This window comes from Dermacentor albipictus, chromosome 4 (genome assembly GCF_038994185.2).
Source record: "Dermacentor albipictus isolate Rhodes 1998 colony chromosome 4, USDA_Dalb.pri_finalv2, whole genome shotgun sequence".
NCBI classification, from domain to species: Eukaryota; Metazoa; Arthropoda; class Arachnida; order Ixodida; family Ixodidae; genus Dermacentor; species Dermacentor albipictus.
This window is the reverse complement of record NC_091824.1, coordinates 165,211,651-165,225,279: the sequence shown is the minus strand read 5'-3', so window position 1 is coordinate 165,225,279 and position 13,629 is coordinate 165,211,651. Positions and strand designations below refer to the sequence as shown.

Genomic DNA, 13,629 nt, shown 5'->3' with positions numbered 1-13,629 from the left:
GAATGTCATGGGGCAACGCGATGTGCATGCGCATCTTAATGGGCAGACATTTTCCCATGACGTAATTCGCAATTTTCAAATTCATGCTTTCATTTACGCCATTGGAGAGGGAAGGTTACACAGAGTTGCGGCCATTAAGGCTTATGTGACTTTTGTACATATTTTTATCTTTTGGATATTCCACATGCACTACTGCTTTTTAAATTTATAAAGTGTTCATGGTCTACGGCTAACGAATGTGCAAAATAATGTCGCGCACTATCAGTGGCGCATGACTGCAGTTGAATATTGCCTGAGTACTGAATCAGAAATACTATATGTGGGATGCTGGACTTCAGCCCCGCTACCAAGAGCGTGTGGGCTGCCCGTCATCCTGGCTTCTGAGGCCACTAATGTAGTGTTAACGCAAGCAGTTCATCTTCTGAAAACGTTGAATTGTCATCGGTTCTTAAGTAAAAGTCTCATTGCTGTTCTACTTTCGAAAATGTAGTTACAGATGTTAAAAAGTTAAGTTGCTGCATAATTGCATTCTCAGCGATTAGAAGCATGAGACTGCACTTTATTGCTTGTTTTAGAACCTGACTTCAGCCAGACACGCTGCGAAAAGCCGCAGCATAGACGATAACCTTTACACCATGCTTCATCGTGTCATCTCTTGCTATTTAATATCATGGTTTCCGCTGAAACTCACCCTGTTGTAAACTATGAGCTTATTGTCTGAATTTCTCTTTCGATATAAATCTGATATTGTTATCTCGCTACTGATGATTCAGTTAGAAGGAACTACACAATTATCTGATCATCTAGTCACAGAATCTGCACAAATACGCCAAACTTATCAGATAAGTGATCATTATGTACTGCCGACCACCATCATGCCCGTAGCTATCTCATTGCTCAAAAGCGTAACGAGATGTGCTTGTGGGGAGAAACAGACTGGGTGAGAGTTCGTCTAGTTCGTTGACGTCCCAACCGTTTCTTTTCTTTTTTAATCTAAGCTAGGCCGCGATATTGTAGCAATGCCTTCAGCTCGATTTTAGGCCAATCTTGTGATCCACCGTTCACCGCTGGCTCATCTCATTGACAATGGGAGCGGAGCGTTGCTTTCACTCTGACTACGGATGAGGCGCGAGAATCGCAATAGGAATAGTACAGGAAAGGCATCGCTACAAAATCGCAGCTGTATAATTGGCATGTGTACCTAGTAAAGGGTCATTTCAGTCGCGAAACAAATGCGCGATGCGATAATACAGTGTACATTGCTGTGTACTTGTATTCTGTTAAGGGCCAAACACATGCATAGACTATATAACTATATATAAAGGAGCAGGCGTGGTGAGGGGGTCGTGTTAGGAGGGACTGATTTGATGTCGTGCGCGCCATCTGGGGCTCTTTGCATTACCATCAAGAAAGAGATACCGAGCGATAGGAGATATAGTCGAAGCCAGAAAGTGTATCGGTGTGCTATAGTACCCCACACATTGCTTTGTGCAGCAAAACTAAAGTTCTGCGCAGAGGAAAACAAGCTGGATAAGCTGGACGGTGCCAACGACTTCCAGCTCATAACACATTTCCAATCACTGCCCGCACTGTGCTCTATAGCTATGTGTTTCAACTTTAACAAAATGCATTCGATAGTCGCATGTGTGCCTTGAGTTTTATTTTGTTCTTTGTTTCGCGATTCAGCTGACCGTCTACTATGCTGACGCTTTTTACCGTAAACCAACGAAAAATGCCCATAGAACGCTCAGTGGACAGAAGCTGGACGAAAGAAAATGGGAAATGAAACTTTGAAGGAAGGATTGCTCTCGATTTGCCTAAAAGGAACCTATTTTTGAAGCTTCAGGTTTTTTCTACGATGCATTTTCGTTTTCATATACTTTTTCTCGCTTCAACCCAAGAAACGCGCCAAAAATTTACTGACTACTCAATTACACTCAAAGAGGCGTGTTTAACAGTGAGCTGCTTGCAATGAAGCTATGTTTTGAATAAAACCAAAACAAAGTGATTGGTGAACTGAGGATGTCAAGCAAATTAGCGCCGTCAAAAAAGTCTCCTGTAACGCATCAGTGGAGTAAGCAAGAAAACAAAAGAAGCCCTACTCTGAACTAAACGACCAGAAAACAGAAAACGGACAATGTATACCGCCTGATTTATTAAGTTGCAAACGTAGGTTTGCCATTCTAACATTTCTTGGCACGAACGAGCTAGAAACAAACTTCATTTTACAAGAAATGCCGAAAGATGCTTCATCTGAGCGTGAAGAAACCACGGAATTCACTATCAGTACCCTCAGTACATAATTAACTGATTCATGGTCGTCATCACACGAAAGAGAAATTGCAGTAAGAAGCTCCATCCTTGCTTGAAGCACCCTGAATTTACCGTAGATATGCGGACTCTATTCAGGACATCGGTCTGTCAAGGACGAGATACATTTTTTTTTGTAGAGTTCCGTCCTTGTTTCTCGAGTTAACATTCAAGGCTGCATTTCGTTAGTGAAGAAACTTGTCTTTGAAAAGTTTTTACATCATTTGATTAAATTTCTGGTTTTCTCTCGTCGTATAGCTTGAAATCTGCAAATGATGGCGTGCGCCCTTCAGAAGCGTGCATCTTTCCCCACCTTAGGTTTTCAAAAGTCCTAATACCGACAGCTACCACTAGTAGACGTTAAGTTCGTCCCTCATAGTTCCATCTCGATTTTCAAATGCTTGTGATTGCGTCTGCGACACATTAGACGGCTACTTACAGCCATACTGCTGAGTCGACAAGGTTGATGGACATTAGAATCCGCGTTTCGCACTCTATGTTATGAATAATTCTTCCTCTTTCCGCAATCTCTCTTCGCGAAGCGTCCTTGACTCAAGGCAAGTTTCCTTGCTTTATTCCATAAGAAATGATGCGTGCAAGCACACGGAAAATAATAATGTTCACCTTTACTAATACATATATTCGCTCCTTCACAATAAACGCGATGCTGCCAAGGTTCCTTACGCAGATTCTTATCCTTTAAAAGAGCACATGGCATATTTCATGTTTCTTTAGACCTGTACAAGTTTTCCTCACGAAATAATTTCACGTTATGTGCTCTGAGTGTCCGGTCATACACCAGCAATCACCTTTTTTTCTGATTTCGGTTACTTTAACGCTGTGCTCTGGATCCTTACTTCTTTTTTTACAAATATCTGCGCTAAATAGTGCACGAAGTTTAAAAGTGCTATCCTGTTCATATAAATGGTAGCCCTTTGTATCTGCGGGGTCCTCGAAAATCGCAAGTAATTCAATGAGACAGCAGCATTTGCACACTGCACCCCCCGAATTCCTTAATAATATTCTGAGGTCGCCTAAGAGCCTACTTTACTCAGTTTACACCATGGCAGTAGGATGGGGCCCCTCTACTTACTCTCTCCGCTGGAGTAAATGTGGTCTTGGCTCTGCTTCCGAAGCGCTCTGCATTTGGTGCCAGTACTGCCATAGTTAGGAGTGCTAACTTGCGCCACAGCAAGATGAAAGTAAGAAGCACGTGACAGATTGGGGAGATAAAGAACCGTTTTACGCTTGACGCACGTATCTACCACTGGACGCTCGCTGGCGTACCATGGGCGCCTTAAGATATTTCAGAGTTCATCTAATAGTTCGGCGACGTGGCACATCGCTCAACGAATTCCACAACAGAAAAAATTAAATTAATTCTTTCGAGTGATACCTGACACTAAATTGCCTCTTAGGTGATGGTACAGGCGCCATATGTAACAAATAAAATGAAACAATAATATAGCAAATTTGCTACCGATACCTATGAGATGCTGCTCAAGCTTTGAAATATACATCTGTATTTATTCCTTTCCGAAGCCCAGTAATTAGGACTAGACTTACAGTGAACCAAAGGTCAGCAAACGATATTCGAGAAAAAGTGAGATCATGCAGTAGCCGGCGCATCGTTCCCAGAACTCAATAGGTGATCTTATGCTTCCCCCAAGAATTACCGCATTTAACCACTAAATTTAAGACTGTGAAGTTGTGAGGAATTCTTTTTTCTTGGCTGCCTTGCTTTAAACATTTTTCCTGCGATTCATTTTGCCTACAACAGATTAGCACGACTGAGGTTACGACGACTGGTGTCCCAGCGCAAGTATCAGTAGCACTCAAAAACAAAATTCCTATGACATTTCTGCATGCGACAGCTTCTAGTGTGCTCACAAGCGTTGCTACACAATGCTAACATAGCTACAGAAATGCATATGACCGAGACATTGGTGTTACTGAGATAGAAATGGCGGTACTATTTTTTGCGAGGAAGAGTTCTTCGCGTGGTGGGCACTGAAAAAACAAGAAAAACTTTGTGCTCCACAAAATTACAAGAAAAGGTCGCTCCACTGACTCTGAAGGAGTTAGGCTTTGCGTTTCCTACTGCACACGTCTCCGCAAAAGTACCGCCCCCTTCTTGCTCCTGAACGACGCCGATAAAAGCGTTATGACGACATCTTAGATTGGTTGTGAATGAAATGTTCTTAATGCACGATACGAAGTTGCCAAACCAAACTTTCTTGTTTACCTTAACAATGGAAATAAACATTTAAACACATATCTCTCACCGCTGGAACTAGTGCTTCCCAGAGAGCACGTCTGGTTGCGCAGATAACAGCACCGAAAGTCAATGCGCTACAGTGTCGCCTCGTCTAAATAAGATACAAAACTGGGATAGACTGAGCATAGCTGACAAGAATCGCTTACTCTCTTGGAGGTGCAAGGGCATGTTTTGCGATGAAGTTTATGCTGCGGAGTAAAATACTGAACGAGCTACTCAAACTCAAGTAAACGGCCCCACCACAAGACGAAACTCACTAATGTTCACTTTAGTTCGTATCACAATCAACGGTGGTGTTTTCTAACTACCTTAAACAGAAATCATAACTTCATTAACTGCTTCATTAACTTCTGGCTAGAGAACCATTCGCACTTTACGAAGCAAGAATGCCAACTCACCTTCACAGCTTTTGAGCGATGCTTGTCCTTCGAATGGTCGTCAAGTAAGTGAGCAGCGCCGAGGGCTGTCGAGAGAGTGTGTTTTTCTCTCTCTCGGAGAAAGTTGCAATGGTGTGGAGATCTTTGTTGTTCTTCAGGCAAGCTCAGTGCAGCATCTGCCTCCGAAGCGCGCGTCCGTGCGGACTTTTGTGGACAAGGCGGCGCGCCGCTTCTCGAAAAAGAAAGAAACGGAAAAACCGGAGTCACTGGACGGGTCTACTACCTTCCGCGACGCTCACTGAGTCGCCGCTTCCGCCACCACCTCGGCGCGTTCGGGTTGTTCCCCCCTTTCGGTCCACCACCACCATAAACGTTGGCGGGGCCGAAAAGGGGAAGGGAAGTCCCACGAAGCGTCTGGCTAGGCCACGTCCAGGCTTTCCCTTGCATTCTCGATGACCCCCTGATTTCCCTTTCTCAGAGACATCAAACTCTCCAGCAGTTGAACGAACGGTATCGGCGTGTCTCGTGATAACGTGCAAGGCTTGCTCGTCTCATTTCGCTTCCCAAACAGGCTCGCTTACTTTGGCATATATTTAGCGTATGCCTTTGGAATGTTCACCCCGGAAGACAAGTCGTGGCAGCCATCTGCCAAAAGAATGTAGCATAAGGTAAGTCTACACATTCAGCGGGCTTTACATAAACGAGAAAGAACTATGCGTAGATGCTAAGCAATGGCCCGAGGCATGCAGTGACGTGTACCATGCAACAAAGATGAGGTAAAAAGAGCACTCCGTTACAGAGGATTATCATTTCCAAGAAACGCAAACGAGCTCAAGGACGGAGTAAAACTTGACTGCTCTACATCGTCTGGCGTCATGAAGCAGTCCTCGCTCCGTTTACTTTTGTCAGTAATCATCATTGTTCGCAACAGAGCGAGAACCTTTGACAAAGGAAAAAGAGGGTCGATTCGTTGGTCAGAGCCAGTGCGCACTTAAAGACACTCACACGCGTGCACGCACACACTGGGGCGGAGGCGGACATGACATTGTTGCTGAGCGCACACCTCAGTTGAGTGACCTGGGATACTTGAAAGAAAGAGAGAGAGAACCAACAAATTTAGTTAGATAGTTTGAGACCATATACAAGTCGTACCAGTACGTTTGATGTGTGAGGAGGGTAGCTAGCTATGTTCCCTTTGCTTGATGCGAAAGCAAGCTAAGTGAAGGTGGACGGTAGTTACATAACGATGCAAGAGTATCTGAGCGGTGGCCATTTTTGCGCCTTTTACCCAACAGAAGACGGTGAGTAGTGTCACAGTAATCCGTTCGCTCCATTTGCGCTGTCATAGTTAAAAAACGGCTCTTAGCACCAAGACACAGTAAAAATTTGTGCCACTGTGTTTAAGAGAGCGTGTGTGTTCAGTATGGGTGTCCAAAATTTGATCCTCAAAGAAAAAGCGCTGATATGCGGTGGCCATTGTGACGTTGCTATGAGTCTCCGAATCCATGGTCACGCGTCAGAGTTTAAAGAATAGTGTGGAATCAAAACAGCTCTTTGCTTTGTGTAAGCATTTCCTGGCACTTGCAGCACAGCGCATATGATGAGTGGGTGACTTGAGTGCTTGGCCTTCTTGTGTACATCCGTACGCTCCTCATACTACTGCTCTGCCGATGGAGGACGTAGTTGAGAGTACTACATATCTAATAAATCTTACGGCTGCTAACCTTCCGGGAAGATTTACAGGAATTAGTGATCGTGTTTCACTTGGAATAAACCTGCTCAATAGCTGACGTTACGAAGGTCTGCTCCTCATTCCTGCGAGAGCACTTATGGACTGGAAATTTGGTCTAGCTTGACCGCCCGTTCATCACATCCACTCCTCCATCCCGCTACGCTGACGACAACCACTGTCATCATCGACGACAAAAAAACCCATTGTAATCGTTGCCCCAAGCTTCACCATGGACCCTGCGTGAGAAGTAAGAAAACTTAACCACAACCGCCATCCCTGAGATTCAAGCCTATTTTACTGGAGCAATGTACACCTTGGAGTCGGGCGCCCTAACCCCCGCGCCATCGCACAACTCCTGCGGCTGCTCTTGTGCCACATACACACCACGCACATACGTTGCTGTTTCGCGGAAAAATGTCATCGTCGACTTAAGAGTTTCAGCATTTCTGTCACACAATCGGTTTTGCGCAGCGCTGTGTAGTCTCAACTATATGTGAGCACGTGACATGGAGGGCCGCCTCAATGGTAGAAAATGGATTGTATGTGGTGTAATGTCTATATATTTGCCAAGTGTTCCTTGTAGGATGCCCTAAAAGAAGACCTCGTCATTGCAATGATCAAATCAATCGTGAGTGGTTTCAACTTTCCGACACAGACGACAGTTAGTTCACAACGGAAGAAAACAACCTTTTTCCTCAACCGTGCTTCAACATGATGGTTTGCTGAACGCAATATGAAGTAAAATGGTCTTCCTCCTGGAGGAACACACATTAGGCGTACACGCCCTAGCACATCTTGAAAAGGGGCACGATGTAAGGAAACTTGGAGCCGGCACTCCATTAGTGCGGCAGGAAGTGCCTTACGGGAAGCATTCAAGATATACTCCGCGCAGAAACGTACGTTTAGGAAAAGAAAACTTTCGACGATTTCCTTGAGGAAACCCCAACGTCTCTCCGGTATATTATTGAAGGTCGATGATACAACTATGTTCGAAAGAAAACTAACTAGACGTGAATGTAACATTCAGTAAATTAGTGGATGTGCATCAAAGCGGAAACAAATATATAAGTGGGAAACAAGCTGTCCGAAGAAAAGGGGAGCCGAACCAAGGCATCCACGTTCGAGAAGCAAGAAAAGCAAATAGCAAAAAAATAACAGTATTCATGAAAACAAGCCGCATTGACTCGTGAGCTCCAAATAAATGTAGCAAAAAACACAGTAGCACAATAGAGTTACTGCAAGGTGTTGCGCTCCACAAAACCTGTGAGTGGCGGCCAGACGAAGCAGTACTGTAATGGATGGGGATGACATTATATGCATCACACACAAATTGTTCTAGACAAGATCATCACGTGTTGGTATGCTATTCATTGTCATGCTCGTGAAAACAGCATCGGCGGCGCCGAGGAGGCGACATGACAGTGATAATAATCAGCCTCAAACATGGTACTTAGCCACAATAGAGTATGTGCCTAGATTCAAGAGGTTGGGAGAAAAACAACGTCGAAAGATTCCATCGCGTGAATGCCAATAAACACCGACGCTGCAGCAATAACATGAAATAAATTACAGCGTAGTTCACAGGTTTCACAGCTACCAAGTACCCGATACAGCAGCACCTCAAATGTACAGAGAAACAAAAATTCGCTCAAATCTCGAAAGTGGCACTGTGCCATTTCGTTCGTGACGCCAGTTCTATTAAAAGTTTTGGTCTCAAAGTTGATTAATCTTCAGGAGAGGCGGGGGTTTCAGTATGACTCTTCGAGCTTGAAAAGCAAGAAGCCTACATCCGCGGCAGCTGAAACATTGATTGACAGAAACACCGAGTTTAAATAAATATGCAAGAAAATTTTAGATTTAAAGTTCATCTCAATTGCCACGCTTTTGCCATCTCAATGCCATCACAATTGCCATCTCAATGGTGATTGATTATTCTCATACCGAATGACCGAAGGAGATAATGTGTGGCTGTTCACAAGTTGTCGAAACTTGTTACACTGGCCGCAAGGCAACCTCGCCATACCAATACGCAAGAGAGACAAAAACAAACGTGGTGGGGGAGAATCGTCTTAACCAAATATATTCAAACAGCAAAATGTTAAATGGCCCTGGCAAAAAAAAAGAAGATTAACAGAAGTTTTGTGCTCAACAGCTGCGAACAAAAGGTTTCATAAACCTTTCGATTTAAGCTAAGTAAATCTAGCCTAATTGAACATGGGAAATCTGGGAGTCAAGGAGGAGGAGGGAAAGAGATAAGTAGAAGGCAGGGAGGTTAACCAGAATAACGTCCGGTTGGCTACCCTACACCGGGGGAATGGGAAAGGGGAAAATAAAGATAACAGGGAGAGAGCGGTGAGAGAGTGGTGCGTGGTCTTACAGAAATTGCAGTAATAGTAACAGATGGTCGCACAAGCCCGTCGTCCTTAAGAAGCACAAAAGCGCCTTCACCGCTTTATGGGCCGACGGGCGATGGGGGCGGTGTTCCAGCAGCACCTGCACAGAAAGCGGCTGATTGTCCAGTTTTTGGAAAGCTTTGGCAAGTTCTTGTCTCTCTGGGGTGCATCGTGGACAGTGTCACAGCAGGTGGTCGATGTTTTCTTCGGTGCCACAGACCTCGCATGCTGCACTGTCAGTCCCTCCAATTAATGTAGAGTATGCCTTTGTGAAGGCAACTCCTAACCAAAGGCGACAGAGAAGCGTAGCTTCACGTCGAAGAAGTCCGAGTGGAGGTTGGAGTTGCAATCTCTCCCAGTCCATGTACGTATTTCGAACTTCAGAGCATGTATCGCCTTAGTCACGAACAAAGGAAGTTACGCACACCGCAAAAAAGAAAGAAAGAATGAAATGAAATAAAAATAAAAAACAAAACCTCAACCTATTCTTACTAACCACACCTTTCCTTCTCTGATATTCTCTAACATTAACATTTCAATACTAAATATAGCTTTTTTCTAGTGCTTACTTTAATTTATTACATCTTATACGTCTGCCCCGCTCCTGTCATCGAACCACCCCGTAAGCACTGGCCTCCTGTCCAGTGTTCCGCAGTAGGCGAGCGCAATTAATAAACGAAAAAGTAGGCAAACAAAAATAAGATGGCGGTCTTCAGAGTAGAAGATTGCTGTTGTCGCAGTAAATGAGTTCAGAGCCGAATGAATCTCTGAAGTCTGCTGTCGTTTTTTTTCCTTCATAATTACGGTTACTGGTGCGCTTAGGCCAATCTCGCTATCTTCCTTCGGGACTTACATGCCACAGCACGCTCCGCAAGGGTGAACGCACTAAAATGCGGCTCGGCGGCTGACATCAAAGGGGGACAGCTGCTTCGCATAATAAGCACACATGAAATCGACCAATTTGACGTTAAGCAGTGGGACATACTTCCGCGAACACATTGGTCAGATTAAGACTAATATTTCGACACACCCGGAGACATGTACACTGGTAAATGGCAAACTAGCAAAAGATCTTCAAGAAAGCTTTAAGGCACCTAACTTGCAGAAGATCGTAGTTGAACGAACAAAGATTGACTTGATTTGTGCGAGTCACCATTGATACCGTGTACGCTCGAGGCGTTCCTCAGAGAACACTTACCGTTGTTGTGTGGTGTTATAATTCAGACATCTATCAACCTAAATAGCCATCTGCACCAAGTGAAAGAGGTTCATATAGCATAAACAGATCGCCAGTTCGCTGGTATAAATTTTGGAGATTTGGTCAGCAACATCACCCAACGCACTTCTTAAGTATGTGCCTCAATAAAAAGAATTGCTGCCCCGATTGTACCACAATAAACAAGCTCAATTTCGTTTGCGAGAATGACGAAAATTTCCCCGGAAAAGAAATACAGCAAGAAAATCTAATCACTTTTATAATAAGTGTTAAACTAAATTCATCAGGAAAGATTCTTTCTGGTACTGTTTTTGCTCACAGAGCATGTTTACCAAGTTGTATGGCTGTTATTGGCCTCAGTTATGCTGCTAGCGAGCGAATGTTGTAGGTTAAGAACATATATATTATTGGCTAAATTTGTATGGAAGACCTTCAGTACAGGGCAAAGTGAGAAAGAAAGCACTAAGGCGGTCGGAGTATGTTAGCGTACTGCCAAAAGACCAAAAGAGGCCAAGGAGCTGATCACGGACTCGATCACGGAGTGCCGCCAACGGAGCATATGCTACAAAAAGAGAGAAAGGCGTGTTATCATTTCAGGGCTTGCCAAGCCGACTGCTCCTTTATTCTGTGCGTAGTGCATGTCACTCGCGTGCATAGCGCAATCGTTCATCGGCCATCGGGTGAGCGTTTTCTAATGTAGTCTGTGCTTGTAGTCTTGGTATACCTGGAACTGACAGACACGCTTCTGAATTATTTCTACAAGTAAAATGCACATTCAAATGAAATTTTATCTAAGAAAGCATGGTACTTATGCCGGCTTCAACGAGTATAAATCCAGCGCTACGACTTCAATCGATGCAACAAACCAACTAGGCCAAAAATCTGCACTCCTTGAGGGGTAAAGAGTTGCACAAGCCTGGTTGGGGGCGACCATGAGATTAGAGGAGGTAAATTACAATTCATGAGTGAAAGTGAATGCTCGGCGTGGTGTCTTTTAATCACAATATGGTGATGTTGCGGGTAATAATCAGTGTCAGGAGAATCCGAGCAAGCTTGAGTGCACAGTTAGTGCTATATAGCAGCCCAGGGTATAAGTTTTGAAGGCACATCATGTAGATGTTATAGTGGCCGATACCTTGAAGCATGCATAATTCGTATGAAGGAATAAAAAGTTATTTGGCGAGCTGACGAATGCGCATGCGACATACTCCTATGTTGTCATACGTCACTGGAGACATGTTGAGTATATTTTAACATGGGCAGGGCGGTAGCAAAATGGGTGCTTTCTTTGTTGAGGCTTTCAACTCGTATTTGCTAAGTACTTGCAAATGCCCATCCTTCTTTTATAATTTTGTCACACGAACTTGGTATTTGTAGAGTGCAGCTAAATAGGACTACCAGAACGATAAGAAATAACAGAGTGCAGCGATTGAGCGTTTTGGCGAACGACATATACCATGCCGCCGCTAGCTATTGGAGGAGGAGGAGGAAGTAAACTTTATTACTCTAGAAAGAGTAATTCAGCGGTCGTGCCGGATGTCTTGATCTTCTTGGTTGATGAAGATCTCCGGCCTGCATGGTTGGCGCCCCTATTCCAGGGCACCACTGAGCGTGGCTGCTCGTCGGGCATGATCCACCAGCTTCCGTTGGAGGCTAGGGTCGCCGCTGGAGAGCACGCTCTCCCACTGCTCCGCACTCGGATTTTCTATTTTGTGGAATTCCTTATTTGTATTGCACTCCCATGTGATGTGATAAAGTGTGGGTACTCAAGCTATTGGAAACATTCATTAAAGTCCGCGGTCGGTAAAACCAGAATCTCCGGATAGTGCAGATGCTGCATACGACGTGAAGTGGTTGCACTCGTCGCGAAAGAGAGTTCATTCCTACTGTCATCATTTACCTCCTATACTTACCGTACTGACAGCGAAGGGAGATCTGAGAAGCGGCGCTACTGGTTTCACAGAGCCAGCCTCTCCAAAGGCTCAGACGAGAACCCTCGTGCCGCTGTACTCTCGGGCGTTGCTCTCACGGCAAGAAGGCGCATGAAGTTGATGCAGCTTTCGCAAAGTGAAGGGATCCACAGCGCCAGTAGCATGCGCTCGAACGTCGCTGGTTACATTCATTCTGGATTCTACAAAAGAACCAATAAATCAATCAAAACAACTGCGTGAGATTAGCAACGGCTCAAATGAGTAAAATACAGAGAAAGGAAATCGCATGAAAAAAAGAAAGAAAAAAGAAGGCGCAATCAGTTTGGGATTAAGGAGCAGTTGCGATAAGAACACGAGTATCTCCTATATCTTCAACTCGTTGTGCAGGACATACCTCTAATCGCGCTGGGTTCTCTGAACTCTGAAAACCTGTCGGGCTCGGAGTAAGCATACACAAAATCCCACAGCAACCACACATTTCTTTATTTTTCATTCCAGCATTTCGTTGCTTTGTTTAGAGACACTCAGACCAGATTTGATTGTTTTGCGGGGGTTCATTCACACTCTCGATGGATTATTCATTTTCTCTGAACAGCAACTTTGTTTTAAAGGCACCCAGGAAACTAACCGTGAGCGATTTCCTTGAATGTACATGTACGTGCAAGCAGCAAACAAGTTAATAAAATGCCGGTGCAGGGCTGTTGTACTGGGATAGCGTGATGGCTCAATGAACACAGGACTATTTGCTACTGGGCCAGAAATAAGATGTCTTATTCCATGCCCTGTTGGCCGTTTTGTATGAGGACGGCATCCGCAAGCATATATATATATATATATATATATATATATATATATATATATATATATATATATATATATATATATATATATATATATACGTAGAGTTAGGCACAGTTTCAAGGAATGACGGTGATCAAAACCCATGCGCCTCCCCTTATTACGGCGTCTCTCACAATCAATGTGTTACATTGGGGAAGAGTATTCGAGTACTCACAAGATCTCAAGCTTGGCTTGGAAACATCTAGGTCAAGATTTAGCTATATCTATATATACTTACATTAGAGATCTTCTCGACTAGTGGTTTAATTCATTAGAGTAGAAGAAATAAATAAGTAATACAGCCATCAACACAAATGACATGCACCTCTTAACTGTCGGCAACAGCGTTGCATGAGCCATTCAGACAGAACCAGACAGAGAGAGCCAGAGAGAAGACAGGTAGCTTAACCAGATGCGAGTTTCCGGTTTGCTAGCCTGCATTGGAGTGGGGAAATAGGAGTTGGGAAGAGGACAACGAGAGAGAGAGATAACTATTAGAGAGATTAAGAAAAGTCGCAAAAAGGGCGTTCTATTAGAAGTGTTTCCACAGGT

General features: G+C 44.1%; 1 protein-coding gene across 9 annotated transcripts in view; it reads right to left on the bottom strand.

Annotated features, from left to right (window-relative positions):
* The window catches only part of LOC135899961 (acetylcholinesterase-like), a 478,426-nt gene that overhangs the window by 20,341 nt on the left and 444,456 nt on the right, over nt 1-13,629 (bottom strand). For 7 of the 9 annotated variants that reach the window (XM_065429350.1, XM_065429356.1, XM_065429354.1 and 4 more), the window contains 3 exons: nt 12,220-12,437; nt 9,075-9,190; nt 4,987-5,610 (listed from right to left, as the gene is read on the bottom strand). The gene's annotated coding sequence lies outside the window, so the exon portion shown is untranslated. The remainder of the gene's footprint in view (nt 1-4,986; nt 5,611-9,074; nt 9,191-12,219; nt 12,438-13,629) is intronic. The other 2 variants (XM_065429359.2, XM_065429357.2) reach the window with 2 other exon arrangements.